Raw genomic sequence first — 16,733 nt, 5'->3', positions numbered from 1 at the left:
GTGGTCCTCCTTGTGTCAGAGAGGAGGGGGGAGTCCAGTCTTCCCTCCTGAGTAGTCCAGTCTTCCCTGCTGAGTAGTGAGTGCCTTAAGCCCCAGGGCCTAGGGGTATTTTGAATATTGTGAATAACCTCCCCTCCCCCAGCATGGTACCTGGGACTCAGAAGCACTCAGTAAATTGTGGAATTGATGACTCATTGTGGAACCTCAACTCTTCTGGTCTAATAATGATAACAGCCTGTATTCTCATGGCATGTTACAATTTTAGTCTTTCCATCACTGTGGTTTCCAGCTAGCTTCACAGTTTTGGAGTAATCTACAGTTCACAAAGCCATATTCTTCAAGAAGGGCTTTCTTTGGCATATTTGGTTGTTGTTTAGTCACTCAGTCATGTTGTTTAGTCACTCAGACTCTTTTGCAACCCCATGGACTATAGCCCATCAGGCTCCTCTGTCCATGGTATTTCCCAGGCAGGAATGCTAAAGCGGGTTGCCATTTCCTTCTCCAGGGAATCTTCCTGACTCGGGGATTGAACCTGCATCTCCTGCATTGGCAGATGGATTCTTTACCTCTGAGCCACCAGGGAAGCCCTCCTTAGCATACACAAAGGATTCAACACTTGATGAAGCATTTTCGAGTGTCATGTCCCTTTAACCCTCAGTGAATTTTGCAGAGCTTGGGATTATTATCCTCATTTTAGAAATGAGAAAACTGAAGTATAGAAAGGCTTCAAACTTTCTGTAAAGGGCGAAACTATGCCCCGACCCTACCTGCCTGACTCTTGAATGGCCATGGTCTTGCGATTCCTCTATTTTTTTTTAACCTATTCATGGGTTTACTTTTGAAGACCTTCTAAAAATGGAAATATAACTGACCTACCGCACTATGTTAGCTCTGGGTGTATGACATAGTGATTTGCTATGTTTATATATTACAAATAATCAGCCAGTCTGGTTACCACCTGTCGCCATAAAACATTATTGGGATTTCTCCATCATGATCACTCCTATAGATATCAAGGAATCACCAACAGTGTGTGTGAAGCACTGTTTGGGAGACATCAATGTGACACCTGTTGTTGTTAGAATCTCAGGAAAAGCTAGCTGCTGAATCAGCCAGCGTTGGGGCGTGTGTGAGTGTGTGCGTGTGTTTGTGAAGAGGGTGGCCCGCCTGTAGGTGGAGGGTCCGAGCACTTCCTACCCCAGCAGGCGTGGGTGTGGAAGGCACACGAGGTAGGGCGGGGAGGATGGGAGAGGGGCCCTCTCTCTGGAGGAGGGCAGGCCGTGTTGTCGGACCTCTTGCCTCGGGGAACCTTCAGAAAGTGAAGACGCGTTCTCCTACTTGCCCTGCTGGACCTGGGGGAGGATGGAATCTGATTAAGATGCCTTCCTTCTCTATCACTTGTGAGGGCTGGACAGCCGTACCGTGGGGTAGGTACAACCTGGAAGCCAGAGTCAGCAGACCCAGGTTCCGGTTCTGTTCCCCCTGAGTGTGACGTCGGGGCGGGACTCTTAACCACTCTCATGTGTGACGGGGTGATGATGACACGGCCTCTCTGACGAGGTGGTTGAGCGGAATGACCGAGGCGATGCACTTGCATGCGCTTTGCAAACCGTGACTCATTCTGTGTCCTTAAACGCACCACCTCTGTCTCCCTCACTAAGCTTATTATAGAACACGGGTGCGGAGGAGAAGGCGGGTGCGTGGGAGCTCAAATCTCGGCTGTGCCATCGACTTCCCGGGCACTTCCCCTCCCTGTGCTTTCATTTCTTAATCTTTAAATGAAGAGAGTAACAGAATCCAATAAACACAGTTGTGAACGTCTTATGAAATCATACACATAATAAGTTCTTACCAAGTGTTAGCTGTGATATTCGTGATGAATATTTTAAAATAACTAATTATGCTCCGAGGATTAAGTCATTTAGCAGAGGAAGGCATTATGTGCCTAAAAATATTTTTATCTATTATTAAATTAAAAAAAAATTTTGGCTACACTGTGGGGCATGTGGGAATCTTAGTTTCCCCACCAGGGATCGAACCCATGCGGTGGAAGTGCAGAGTTTTAACCACTGGATCTCTAGAGAAGTCCTTTATCTACTATTTTGAAGAATGTGTTTATTTTATTTTTATTACCATTAGTTTTACGAGGATTTTCAGTTGAAACTGTAGGAATCAAGGCAGCTATTCCTCATTTTAAGCAGCAGATGGCGCTCACGCTGTGTTTAAATTTTGAAAAAGCTTGAAATACATACATATTCATATTTTCTATTTTTACCAGAAAGAGCAAGAAAAAAAGAAAAACTTAAAAAAGGCCATTGTCTGTGCCACAGGGAGATAATTAGGGTATGTAAAACAGCTGATACAGTAATTAATAAGAGCAGTGACTTGAGAGTCTTGGAAAGCTTTACTGCAGAACTGCAGGAGAGTAATTGACCTCACCAACATAAGAAAAAAAATCACGAGTTCGCACACAGCAGGAAAAGGCTGTGTTCTTACTTCTGTGGATTTAGAACCAAACCGAGGTATCCTGCTGCTGCACTTCTGAGCCACACCTGGGAAGGCTTTGAAGCAGTGAGTTCAGAGAGGGCTGTATCTCCACCCCCTGTTCACAGGGACCGTGTTCACAGGGACCGAGACAATGAGGGAGCATAATAGATGCTTGGTAAACATGACGCCACAGCACAAGCAAGAGTCTAGAAATCCAGGCCTCTGTTCCATAAGGTAACCCTGGAGAGACTTGGAAATTCTGAGGTCTTCTCTCCACTGGGTGGTGTGCCCGACCCCCCATCCCCATTGCCTGGTTGCCATTTGCCTTCTATGTGAAGTGAGGAGGTAGAAGCAGATACTGTGACCTGTACCGATTCCAGGTAGTCACATCCTCTAGGTCAGGAGAAAGGTAAGCAAGGGTGGGAGCAGTCGAGTTCATGCCCATTGGGTTGGAGAATCTGCATGTTCTCCTGGGAAGGTGGCTGCTCAGTGTAGGGATGAGTGTTCTGAATTCTGGTTCTGTCTGGAGTCTGGACTTGTTGCATAACTGTAAGTGAGTGGGCTCGGCTCACTTTATGGTTTCCTCTTCTTCGACAGAGCAGCAGTTCTTTAATATTTGCTTGAATGGGTAATGGAGTGACCCAGTGCTCAGTGCTTTATAGAAATAGACAGGAATTGTAGGTGCTGAGTCTATGACGGGTGTTAGGGTGGCCAGTATGGGGGACAATGAGTTGGATTTTATCTCTAGTATATTCCTCCTCTGGCCCATTTTCCATCTCTACAGGTCTCCATCAAGTTATGACGGATAAGATAAAACCATCTCGGGTTGAAATTATCCTAAGCCAAAAATGCATTTAATACTGAACATCACAGCCTACTTTACACATTCTTGGAACAGGTCCAGTGGCCTGAAAGTTAAAGTGTTAGTTGCTCAGTCGTGTCTGACTCCTTGCTACCCCATCGACTGCAGCCCACCAGGCTCCTCTGTCCGTGGGATTCTCCAGGCAAGAGTACTGGAGTGGGCAGCTCAAGAGGAACAGTTCATCTCTGTGCTTTATCTTTTGAAGTGAAATTTTCCTGAAAGCTTTTTCCAGGCTATACAGAAGGGCTGGCTGTTTCCTTGGTTACAAAGATTCGCTCCCTGGGGCGGAGGGGGGCCACATGGGCCACCTGTCAGTATCCAAAATGGCCAATTGCTAGTGTGTGTGTATTAGTATCTTAGCACTGTTTTAACAAAGCACCACAAGGTAGGTGGTTTAAAACAGCAGAAATCTGTTCTCACACAGGTCTGGAGGCTGGAAGTTCAAAGTGAAAGGATGAACATGGCCCCGCTCCCTCTGAAGGCTTTAGGGGAGCAGCCTTCCATGACACTTCCAAGCTCCAATGGCTAAATTTCTCTCTTTTTATAAATCCACCTATCACTGAATTAGATCCACCCTCATCCAGTAGGGCCTCATCGCAAGTCGATTACACCTGCAAAGACACTATTTCTAAATAAGGTCACGTCCACAGATTCCAGGTGGCTGTGAATTTTTGGAGAAGACTCTTCAACACAGCACAGTATGCATGTGGACTAGCTCCCAGACAGGCTTGGCACATTTCCATTATGGTCAGCCTCTCTGTTGCTGCCCCAACTCAGACTCCATGAATTCTCCTGTGCTTTCTGCTCAGTCGCCTCAGCTGTGTCCGACTCTTTGCGACCCCCCTGGACTTTAGCCCACCAGGCTCCTCTCTCCATGGGATTTCCCAGGCAAGAATACTGGAGTGGGTTGCCATGTCCTTCTCCAGCCCCCGTGCTTCAGGATTTTATAAAATATATTTACATTCTTAAATTAATCCAATCATGTCAAAAACCCCCAGATGCATTATTTTTACCCCACTGTCAGAAAGAAATGAAGTTTCAGAGAAGTTAAGAGAATTTCTGCAGATCACACAACTGATGCATAGCAGGAACAAGTTTGTCTGGTTGTGTGCTCATACCATGACTGCCCATAACTTTTCACTAGAAAAAGCAGCATGATTCTTCCATTGCTTCCCTAAACCTCTTTCACTAATGAAGGAAAATGCCTTTTTTTTTTTTAAGCTTAAATCTCTTTGGCAATGCTCCCTGTCCAGAGATCCATCTATCAGTCAATAGCCCAATCAAACCAATAATATTGATTACCTACTCTGGACTCTGAGGACAGAGTGATGAATGATAATGCAGCAGCAGATAAGACAGATATGCAGACAAGTACATAGATCAATAATTACTTACACTTTGTGATGGCTATTGGGGAAAGGTGCCAGGCAGAGATCTACTCTAGACTGGCATGGGGTCAGTGAGGAGGGGAAGGTGGCTTGGGAATGGAGATCTGAAGCATGAGCAGGACTCAACCCAGGGAAGAGGAGGTGTGGAAAGTTCCAGGCAGGGCAACCTTCCAAGTTTGGAGGGAGCTTGGTGGGCTTGAGGGGGTGAGGGGAAGTGGTGGAGCTGGTGCGGCAAGAAGGGAACCAGGGAGCTGGGTTGAGGAGGTGACTTTAGAAATATGGCTGAGAGTGAATGGGAGCTGATGTTTCGAAGAGGGAGATGGGGAGAAGCAGAGGGGTGTGAGAGAGACTTCGGATGGGAACCAACGGGTGAAAGTGCCTTCTTGGCTCTTTGCACACACATGTGGGCTTGCACCTGCATTAACAAATCTCCTTCCCATCTGTGGCTTACTTGCTCACATTTGCATCTTTGGGGGAGTCACTGCAGATGGCATCAATAAGGAGGGCCCTGTGCCCCAAACGCAACTTTGGGACCTCTTCAGGGTCCTGCAGCAACTCTGCATTCTGGGGACTGATGTCACAGTCTGTGTTAGCTGTCAGATCTCATGAGACTGCTGTCAGATGAAACCAACTGGAGCCACAGCCTCCAAACCCTGCAGAGTGCATCCACACTTCTACACGTCCATTTCTACACATGAGCAGACTTCAGAGAACTGTTTCCGTTCAGGTGGGAAAGTGCCTCAATCCTGATGTGAAGGAAAGAGACTGGAGATGACGCCACTCGCTCCTTATCCAGATTCTTCAGGGCATGGGGCGTGTCCCTCTAAGAGAGCATGTTGATGGCCCTTTGACTTGCTGCTGGGCTCCAGGCAGCAGAGGAAATCTGGGTGGGAGCAGCTCAGGACTGGGCAGAGGGGTGTGTATGCGATCCCAGACATCTTCAGAAATGAGAGAAAGTGACCATGAACACCTTTGACGTTTCATATGTATTTTCCACTGTTGTCTTAATCCAAGAAGCCACAACCGATGGCCTCTGTGCATGTGGTGATGATGTGTGTCTGAGTGTGTGTGAGTGTGAAGGGGGGAAGGAGGCAGAGTGGGAGAGGCTGCGATCTGGGGAGATTTCCAGGAATGTTTGTGCTGAGAATCAAATTCAGAGTCAGGAACCATTTGTGGGGTATCTATTGTGCCCCCAGGGACTCTGTGGAACACGTCCATCTATATTACCTTTTGGGTCCTTATGTAACTCATTCAAGTGGAAAAATTATGTTGCCCGTTTTACAGATGAGGAAACTGAGGCTCACTGAATTGAATGGGCTGCATTCTATGTTTACCTCCATCATCACTCCCTTACTCTGTTGAAAGTCCTGCCATGCTTCCTCACCTGCCTCTACACTCGGCTTCCAGTTCTTGAGGGATGGGCTATGTTCCGAGTGCCTCTAACCCTGTGTCTGGTACATAGTAGGTGCTCACTGCTGTTTTTCAATTGACTATTTGTTGAAGTTTAATGTATAGAGAAAAGTGTATATATTGTAATGATGCCTTGCATAACTATATATACATACTATAATAACCACAAAGGGAACACACCTGTGACCAGGATTAAGACCCAAGCTACTGTTATCCCAGAAGCCCCCACTGTGCTCTGTTCTGGTCACCAGCCCCTCCCCTCGTCTCTATCAATGGTCACCATCATCCTGATTCTAACGCTATCATTCAGCTTTGCTTTTTTCTGAAATTGATGAGGATAAAATCATACATACATCTCATATTATGAATGTTCTTCCATTCTTTTTTTGTTGTTGTTGTTCCTCCATTCTTAATACTATGTACGTAGTGTTCCATTCTATGAACATAGCACCATTTACTTGTCCATTCTACTGTGGAAAGACTTTAGGTGGTTTCTAATCTTTGGTGATTACAAATAGGGCTGGTATAAATATTCCAATATAGGTCTCTAGGTGAAAATGCTTACAGAATATTTGGTGAAAAAAATAATTACTTGCTGCATGAGAAATCATGCCAAGTATTTTATAACTGAAGCACCTAAATCCACTAGAGGGAAGTTCGTGGAGTTTGGGGGAGAAGTTGTATACATAAGAGGATTCCTGGGAGGGAAGTCCTTAAGGGACAAAGGAGGAGGCTCCACAGTGAGTGAGTCCATTGAAAGGTCTCAAAGGGAGGAGTGGGAACAGGGTGGGAAGATGAAGGCTCAAATGCCCAGCATCAATGCTTGGTCCTCATCTGCTGGGCAGGGGGGAGTCCTGCATGACTTTGAAGCTTGACAGCATGGTCAGTTTATTTTTTCTCTTTAATTTTTATTAAGGGAAATTGCATTGTCCATGGTTGCCATGGTGAGTTGGGGGAAAAACACAGGAATCCGGGAGCCAGGGTGAGAGGTCGCTGAAGTAGCTGAGCTGTGTGTTAATGAAGTGTCGTGGATAGAAAGGACCTGCTGGGAGAAACATTGAGAAGAAATACGCAAAATACCAGTTACCAAGAAGAAGGCCAGGGAAAGGCATATTGAAACAGTTGGGCTTGGAAGACAGTAATGCACTTACCATTGCCAGGTGGGCTAGTGAATCCAGGGAAGTGGGCGAAAGGGCTGCATCTAATGGTTTCTATTTCCTCAGTGACCTTGGAGGTGAGATATTTCTCTGCTCAGAGTGAGGGGGAGCCTCCATGGAGTTGGAGGGAGAGAATCAGGCAGAAAACAATGGATTCTGAATATAAGAAAGAATTATAAATCCCTAGGAAGAAGATTGAGAACTTCTAGAAAAAAATCCTGATTGCTTGCAGTCAAGAGTTAAAACAGTAGCTCTTTCTAATCTGTCATTTGTAGCATTTTAATGTGAACTTTCTTGATTCCTTTCCTCTCTAGCCTGTTTGAAGCGTGGGTGTTAACTGGTTTTCCTGCTGTGTCTGTTTTATTGTTCTTTTCAAATAATCAGCTTTTGGCTTTCCTTGTCTTCTGTGGTATGTTTTTGTTTCCAGTTTATTAACTTTTCTTGTTTTATTATATATTTTCCTCTCTTTTCTTCAGATTTGTCCTGTTGTCTTTTGCCCAAATGTTTGCAAGCTTAGCTCCTTGATCTCCCATTTTTCTTCTTTTCTAATGTAACATTTAAGGCTACAGTGTCCCTTTAGATGCCATTTTAGGTGAATTCCACAAGTTGGATGGATAGCATTTTTGTTATCATAGGGTCACAAATATTTACAACTAATGTAAATTTTTTCTAGTTTCCATCTTGATTCCTTCTTTGATCTTTGAGTTTTTAAGAAGTATATTTTATAATTTCTGACTATAATTTTCTTTTTGCTATTTTTTTCGATTAGTTGCATTGTGCTTGAAAACATAGTATACTTGCCTCTATGATATTAGGAAATACTGCTGATCACTATCTAGGTCAGGGATCAGCAAACTGTGAGCCAAATCCTGATCATGCCTGTTCTTGTGAATAAAGTTGTATTAGAAGGCAGCCATGCTTATTCATTGACATATTGTTTATGTCTGCTTTTGAACCAGAACAGCTTAATGAAGTAGTCCTGACAAAGACTGTGCGGTCTGTGAAACCTAAAAAATACTTACTAGCTGGCCTTCTAAGACAACGTTTGCCAACCTTTGAACTACATCCATTATTTTAGTAGGATTGCAAAATGTTGGTTCTATATCGCTTTTAGAATAATTCTATTTCTATAGTGATAGTGTTAGTCACTCAGTCGTGTCTGACTCTGTGACCCTATGAGCCTGTCAGGCGCCTCTGTCAATGGATTTTTCAAAGCCAGAATACTGGACTGAATTGCCATTCCCTTGTCCAGGGAATCTTGCTGACACAGGGATTGTACCCAGGTCTCCTGCATCGCAGGCAGAGTCTTCACTGTCTGAGCCACCTGGGAGACCTCTAATTCTGTAAATGCTTTTCATTTGATAGCTGGGGTCCTTCTATAAGGAGTTTTCTCTACTCAACTATTGGGTTGCCTTGGGGTATTGTTTATATAGGAAAGGCAGGATAAATGCGTGATTTTTCCCCCCTTTATTTACTAGTCTTTTAGAAATGAATTTATTTCCTTCATTATGACCATTTAAAGGTTACCATTGTGATATATTGGAAGAGTTTCACTTTGTTGCAATTATTTGCTAATATATTTGCTATTGTAGTTTATGTGTTTGGATATTGCAAATATATTTTCTGTTCTTGCAGTTATAATAATTCTTACCGTTGCTCAAATGGTTCCGTCTTTGGACAACATGAGGTTCTTGGACTGCGCTCCTGAATCTTCTTATGTGACCCTTGTCATCTTTGGCAACTTCTTTGCTCTCTAATGTAACAAGATGGTCCAGGCTTACCTTATATATTTCCTGTCCCAGAACTGATAACCATTTTGACTCTCACTGGTGGGCTTATTCTACATTACCCCTTGAGTAGGTGATGGCATCCCACACCCATATTCTTGCCTGGAAAATTCCATGGACAGAGGAGCCTGGCAGGCTATAGTCTGTGGGGTCACAAAGAGTTGGACATGACTGAGCAACTCAGCATGCATTCTACATTTACTTTGGTATATGTTTGTACTTACTTAGATCTATCACTTTATTAATTTTTTCCTTTGTTTTCTTTTTTTTGACCATGCAGCGTGGCTTGTGGGATCTTAATTCCCTGACCAGAGATTGAACCTGGGCCCTCTGTAGTGAAAGCACAGAATCTTTACCACTGGACACTAGGGAATGGCCTATTTTGTACTTTCTATTTGAATTTTTTATGCTTCTTTCCGACATTCCTTTGCCTGTGTTTAATTTACTTTAGTTTTCTTTACCCTCCTCTTCCCCTTAATTCCCATTTGGAAGTTATATTTTATATTTCTAATCTTTTAATGCATACCGTTAATTTTTTAAAAAAGAAATATTTGTTATTTATTTGCCTGCACCAGGTCATTGTTGTGACATGTGGAATGTAGTTCCCTGACCAGGGATTGAACCTGGGCTCCCTTCATTGGAAGTGTGGAGTTTTAGCCACTGGACCACCAGGGAAGACCCTGCTTACCCTTAATTTTAACATGCATCTTCATTAAACAGCTCTAGAGTTAAATATATCTCTGAACTCCTGAGAAATGCAAGGCTCCTGGATTACTATAACCCCAGTCTCCCTTTTTAATCTCACATGTTATTGTCCATTATTTACATTTAGCCTTGTTTTTATATCCAATTAATCACCGGGGCTTCACTGAATAATTGATTTATTATGGACTTGTAATTGCTGGTTTAGATTTGCCTGTTTTTTAAAAATACCAATTTCCTTGTTTACTATTCTTGCTAGAAAAAATCTCTCACACTGCAGACTCTGTGTTGGTGTCTGCTTCCTGGGGATCCAAATTAACACGGGCCTTCCTTGGCTGCCAGCGCTTTCTTCCTTTTGCTTTTCTTGTGCATCTGTCGAAAAAACCCTTCCCTTTCCTTTCCCGCTCCAGTACTGTTGCCTAGAGAATTCCATGGAGAGAGGAGCCTGGTGGGCTACAGTCCGTGGGTTTGCAAGAGTCGGACGCAACTGAGAGACTTTCATTTCACTTTCCTTCATTTTCTTATTCTCTGTTCTTCTACCTCTGAAATACATAAAATGGAATAATTGATCTTGTCAGAACAGAGAGAGGATACTCAGAAATTTCATCCTGGAAACTATATTAGTTAGTGTTCTCTAGAGAAACAGTACAAATGGGATGTGATATACGTGTGTGTGTGTATACACACAAATCCTATATATATACACACTATATATATGTATATGTGTGTGTGTGTGTGTGTGTATATGAGAGAGAGATTTATTTTAAGGAATTGCCTGATGCAATTATTGAAGCTGGAAAGTCCAAGATCCGTGGAGCAGGCTGGCAGGCTGGAGCCCCAGGGAAGAGTTGATGTTGTATCTTGAATTCAAAGGCTGTGAGGAGACAAGTTCCTTCTCCCTCCTGAGGATCTGTCTTTTTTCTTTGCCAACTGAATGGATAAGGCCCGTCTCCACTATGGAGAGTAATTTACGTAAATTCCTCTGATATAAATGTTAATCTCATCTAACAAAGCTTTCACAGGAACATCTAGACTGTTTTGACTGGACACCTGGGTACCATGGCCAGGGAGCAGTGTGCGTGTGTGTGTACACATGCGTGTGCCTGGGGAGGGAGGGCACTCCTGGCTTTCAGCCCTGCCATCTCCCATGGGATTTGTGTTTCATCCCTGCAGCGAGTGTGGCTGTGTGGGGCCTCTAGAGTTCAGACTGAAGGGGGGGCCTAGAGATTGGATGGAGGGGGTCCTGTAGAGATCGGACTGAGGCCCTGGCCTTTCAACCTTGGCAAAGATCCCTGAGACCAGGCTTGTGGTGGGGAGCACATGAGAAAAGCCACATGGAGGAGAGACTAGAGGGTCCTCCTGGGAAGATAGAAACTGCGTAAGATTCCTAGGACCCTCATGGGGCCTAAGCTGGGGGTGTGGGTGGAAGGTCCCAGTGGGATTGAATTTTCTGCTGTCTTGGTAGGATGATGGCTTAAAACAGATTAAAATTTAATGTAGAAATCTGACATTTCTTATACCCCATCATCAGAATGTCTGTAATTTGCTTTTAAATACTTCTGTATCTCAGTGTGGTTTCATATATGTGTCAGTTAGTTTAAACCACATCCTGGGTGCAGTCAGTTCCATAAATCAGAAGTTCATCTCTGAGAAGTGGGCATCAAGTAATCTAATCAGAAAGCTCACAGTCTAGAAATGACCATGACAATCATTTTGTTATGTTTTCCCTTTGATCAATACCAGGGACTTTGCTAATTATCTCAATGAGTTTAGAAATAGATTTCACTGGTGACATATGTGGGATATTAATTAGCTTAATGAATGTAATGAATGTTAGAAAGGGGCAAAATTAGTGCTACTAACATTGTGTGAAGTGAAGTGATGTGTTGTTCAGTTGTGCCCGACTCTTTGCGACCCCTTGGACTGCAGCCCACCAGGCTCCTCTGTCCATGGGATTCTCCAGGCAAGAATACTGGAGTGGGTTGCCGTTTCCTTCTCTAGGGGATCTCCCCGACCCAGGGATCAAATCCGGGTCTCCTGCACTGCAGGTAGGTTCTTTTCTGACTGAGCTATGTGGGTTGGTTTAAATATTTCAGAGAAAATTCCAATAATTGTATGGTCTATGAATCTAGTAAGCAAGATGTATATTGGAAAGCTGGATACCCAGGGAAGAGGTGATGTTGTAGCTCAAGTCTGGTGGCCATCTGCAGGCAGAATTCCCCCTTCCTTTGGGGGACCCCAGTCTGCTTTCTCTTAAGGCCTTCACCTGATTAGACGAGGCCCACCTGCATTTTGGAGGGTAATGGCTTTGTTTAAAGCCTACTGATTTAAATGATGAAAGTGAAAGTGAAAGTGCTAATTGTTCAGCCATGTCTGACTCTTTGCAACCCCATAGACCGCAGCCAGCCAGGCTCCTCTGTCCATGGGATTCTCCAGGCAAGAACACTGGAGTGGTTGTCATTTCCTTTTCCAGGGAACCGTACCAACCCAGGTCTCTCACATTGCAGGCAGATTCTTTACCATCTGAGCCACCAAGGAAGATTTAAATGTTAATCTCATCTAAAAAATACCTTCATAGCAACATTTAGATTGATATTTGAGCAAATACCTGAGTACTATATGGCCTAGCTAGGTCAACACTTAAAATTGACCATTGCAAGCACTGTCTGATCTGAGTCCTGCTTTCATATGATCTGGTAGTGAGCCTGTAAGGGAGTAGCTTTCTCCACCCTGATCTTTAACCTATGGTAGCTTCTGAGCTACTATCACTTCCCAAAGAACCTAAAAGTCATGCACTTCCAAGTTGTCAGATAATAAATGTCTTGGACCTCGTAGTCCTACCATCTCAATTACTCAACTCCACCATGATATATGAAAGTAGCTGTAGGTTACATGTAAACAAATTAGCCTGATCTGTTCCAATAAAACCTTACTGATGGAAATGGACATTTGAATTTTATGTAATTTTCACAGGTTCTTCCTATTCCTCCTTCTGCCGCTCCTCTCAACCATCTAACAATAGCAAATGCATTAGTAGCTCTCAGGTGATATAAAACAGGGGGTGGGAAAGGGTGGTTTGCCTTCTTTGCTCCATCCCATTGCTGTCTCCGTGAAAATTCACCTACCATCTCTCATTCTCACACCCTACTTACATCTGGGTGTCACCTAGGTATTTAATAAAGCAATCTGGTAGCACAAGACATAATAGCTTCTTCCGAAAATATGCTTTTTAATTGCGGCTTCTGGGGAGAATTTCTTCCTCAAAGAAGCTACAATGGTAAAATATCCTTTGGGGGTATTGGGGAATTTTTTAATTTAAAAATGTTGTTTATTTATTGTTTATTTATTTTAAAATTTATATTGGAACATAGTTGATTAACAGTGTTATGTTAGTTTCAGGTATACCGCAAAGTGGTTCATTATACATATATATATTCTTTTTCAAGTTTTTTCCCATTTAGCTTATTACAGAATATTGGCCAGAGATTCCTGTGCTATCGAGGAGGTCCTTGTTGGTTATCCATTTTAAATATAGTAGTGAGGCTTCCCAGGTGGCTCAAGTAGTAAACAGTCCACCTGCCAATGCAGAAGATGCAAAAAACGCGGGTTCGATCCCTGGGTTGGGAAGATCCCAGGGAGAAGGAAATGACAGCCTGCTGCAGTATTCTTGCCTGAAACATCACGTGGACAGGGGAGCCTGGTGGGCTACAGTCCTCCAGGTCGCAGAGACTCGGGCACGACTGAGCACCTGGGCACACACTGCAGTCTGCACTGTCTTTTTTTTCTTTTTTCTGGAAGCGAGCTTTAGTAATGTACCATAGAATGAGAGCCACAGAAGAGTATTAGAGCTAGAAGATTCCTTAGATGATCCCTTTTTGTTAAATCATGGATTTATTCATCCATTCAACATCTATTAAGTAACCTGGGAGATCTACATCCCTGCCCATAGTAGAGAATTTTTAGCAAATGACAAGTCAAACCTTCCACCTTGGTGGGTCTTCTCAGTTTCTCTGACTCTCTCCGACCCTCAGAAACTTCTTAGGTTCAGAACAGGAGTTATTACCTAAGGAAATCTCTGAGTTTTCCCTCCTCCCAAGAGAGTGAGCTAGTTCTTCCTCTGAGTTACCCCTGAATCTATCACCTTTCCATTTCTGCCTCTGTTTTATTGATTAATAAACTTATTTCCCTCTCATTTGTCTACCCTGCTAGACACTTAGCATCTTGAGAAGCTACCACATTTATTTCTACATGTCAGAACCTGATACACAGTGGGTTCTCATTTAACATGGGCTGAACTCATGTACTCAGATAACAAATATTTTTGAGCCCCTACTATGTGCCAGACACTGTTCTGAACAATGAAAGCAACAAACAGAAATTCTTACCTCCTAGAGATTCTGTTGTCATGGGGTAGGAGGTGGGAGACAGAGAAGCTAAATAAGTGAACATATAGTAGGTTAGAAGGTGGTAAGTACTATGAAGAAAAGAAAGCAGGCAAAAGGGGGCAGGGGGTGGCTGAGGGGGTAGGGGTGGGATTGTCATTATAAATTGGATGATGGGGAAAGACTGAGAGGTGGTGAAGAGAGAGCCACGTTGTTATCTTGAAGAAGTATTTTCTGGGAGAAGGAAAGCAAGTGTAGAAGTTTTGAGGTGGGTTGTATGTCTGGAATGCCCTGGAAAAAGCACAGAGACCAGTGTGGCCAGACCTGAGTGAGCAAGGGAAAGAAATGAGCTTTATTGCATTGATTTGAAAGATGAAGGCGACTGGATGACTTCTGGAGACATGGAGACAGAAAGGGAAACTGAGGCTCAGAGAGGTGAGTGACTTTTGCAGGATCAAACAGTATAGCTGGTCAGTGTCAGATCAGAGTCCTTGGGGCCAGACCCCAATCTCTGCCACAGAGGACACTGCCCAGACGCTCCCGAAGTGGGCTCAAGTCCCCAGAGAGCCCAGCACCCTGGTACAGAGACAAAAGACCTCTGTGTCTTACAAAACCACATTCTTCTGTTCTGATACTGAACAAAAGGGAGAATAAGATTCAGCCAGATACTGTGTCCTGGGAGACAGTGTCAGTCAGAGTCCAACCACCGGCAGCAGTTCTGAAGTTCCTCATGTTTCTTTCAGCTGGGATGTTTTCTTGCTCTGAAACCTTTTAGTGTATGACAAGGCATTGCCCCAGGTGTATAGACTCTTCGCTAACGTGGTTAGACAGCCACTTCGCTTCAAAGCCAGGGACTGCTCCAGGGGATGAAACCACTCGGAGAGCATTTTATGTGTGCAATATTGCTCCGACATGTTATCATTTACTTGTGCCAACAGATCAGTGAGATTGGAGGTGCTGAACATTCGAGAGGAAGATGAAGGCCAAGAAAGCTGCTGATTCAGTGGTGGTCACTCTTACTGTCCCACCACCACTACCACCATCATTTTTGTTTGTGGCAAGGTTTGGACAAGCATAATCACGGCTCCTGTCTGTAAGAAATTTACAATCTGGTCGGGTAGAACAGTGTTTTTACTCTTTCAGCCACATATTCATTCAATAATGCCTCCATTCTGCAAGACATTATTGAGTGACTGTTGTATTCCTGATAATTATTGGACATCAAATATGTACTCCCTGCTCTGGAGAGAAGGAGAAGCCTTTAGGAGGAGAGGAACTTTGCTTAGTCTTAAAGAATGGACAGGATTGTATGTGGGAGGCAGGAAAATGGGGGACATTTAGTTCAGGCTGAGGGAGCAGCTAGTAAAGAGTGGAGGAGGTAAGAGAGGGAGTGTGTTTCCAGGGAAGGCCGGGGAGACTGGCTTGGCTGGAACACAGGAGATGAGGGCTGGAGTGCGCAGAGATGAGGGCTTTGGGCAAGATAAGGGTCAGATCTGCATGCCATGAAAGGCCGAAAGGCTCTTTTTCCTCAAGTGACTAGAAGCAGCGGAGTGACATGATTAGACACAGTTTTTAGGAAGATTAATGTTCCTCCTTTATGGAGCACCCTTGCCTCTTTCACTTCTTGATGTAGAACAGGAGTCTGATGACGTGACTGGAAGGGAGGCAGCTGCAATAGAAATCTTCCAGGATTCAGTTTGGAGTCCTCCAGGAGGCAGCACAACGTCACCATTGGAGGACCCAGATGTGGGGGCAGCACACCTGAACACCCCAGTAACAGGGCCTTGCAAAGTGGGGACAGTAGTGATCAACGTCAGGTGCTACTCGGCACCGTGGTCATGGGGGCATTGTCTCATCTCCTCTTTCTTCGTAACTGAAGAAACAAGTTTGCTTTCTAGAATCTTTATGTGGAACTTCTTCAGTGTCAAGCTTCAACCCTTAAGTTCGATCTTCAAGCCTGCCCAGCAATCTGATTTTGTGCAAGTCACCTCATCTCTCATGGCCTCAGTTTCTCCCTTTGTGAAATGGGATTTGACCTTGAATATGGCTTCTGAAGTTCCTTCTGATTTGACCTGCATGATGTCTTCTATTCAGTTCAGTTCAGTTGCTCAGTTGTGTCCGACTCTTTGCGACCCCATGGACTGCAGCACGCCAGGCCTCCCTGTCCATCACCAACTCCTGGAGCTTTCTCAAACTCATGTCCATCAAGTCAGTGGTGCCATCCAGCCATCTCATCCTCCATCATCCGCTTCTACTCCCACCTTCACTCTTTCCCAGCATCAGGGTCTTTTCCAATGAGTCAGCTCTTCGATCAGGTGGCCAAAGTATTGGAACTTCAGCTTCAGCATCAGTCCTTCCAATGAATATTCAGGACTGATTTCCTTTAGGATTGACTGGTTTGATGTCTTTTATTAATGTATGAATTGTGAATTTCCAGATGTTCAAGCTGGATTTAGAAAAGGCAGAGGAACCAGAAATCAAATTGCCAACATCTATTGGATCATCGAAAAAGCAAGAGAGTTCTGGAAAAACATCTACTGCTTTATTGACTACGTATG

This window comes from Cervus elaphus, chromosome 21, assembly GCF_910594005.1.
Source record: "Cervus elaphus chromosome 21, mCerEla1.1, whole genome shotgun sequence".
Classification (NCBI taxonomy): Eukaryota; Metazoa; Chordata; class Mammalia; order Artiodactyla; family Cervidae; genus Cervus; species Cervus elaphus.
The sequence above is the reverse complement of the archived record's forward strand: the minus strand, read 5'-3'. Positions refer to the sequence as shown.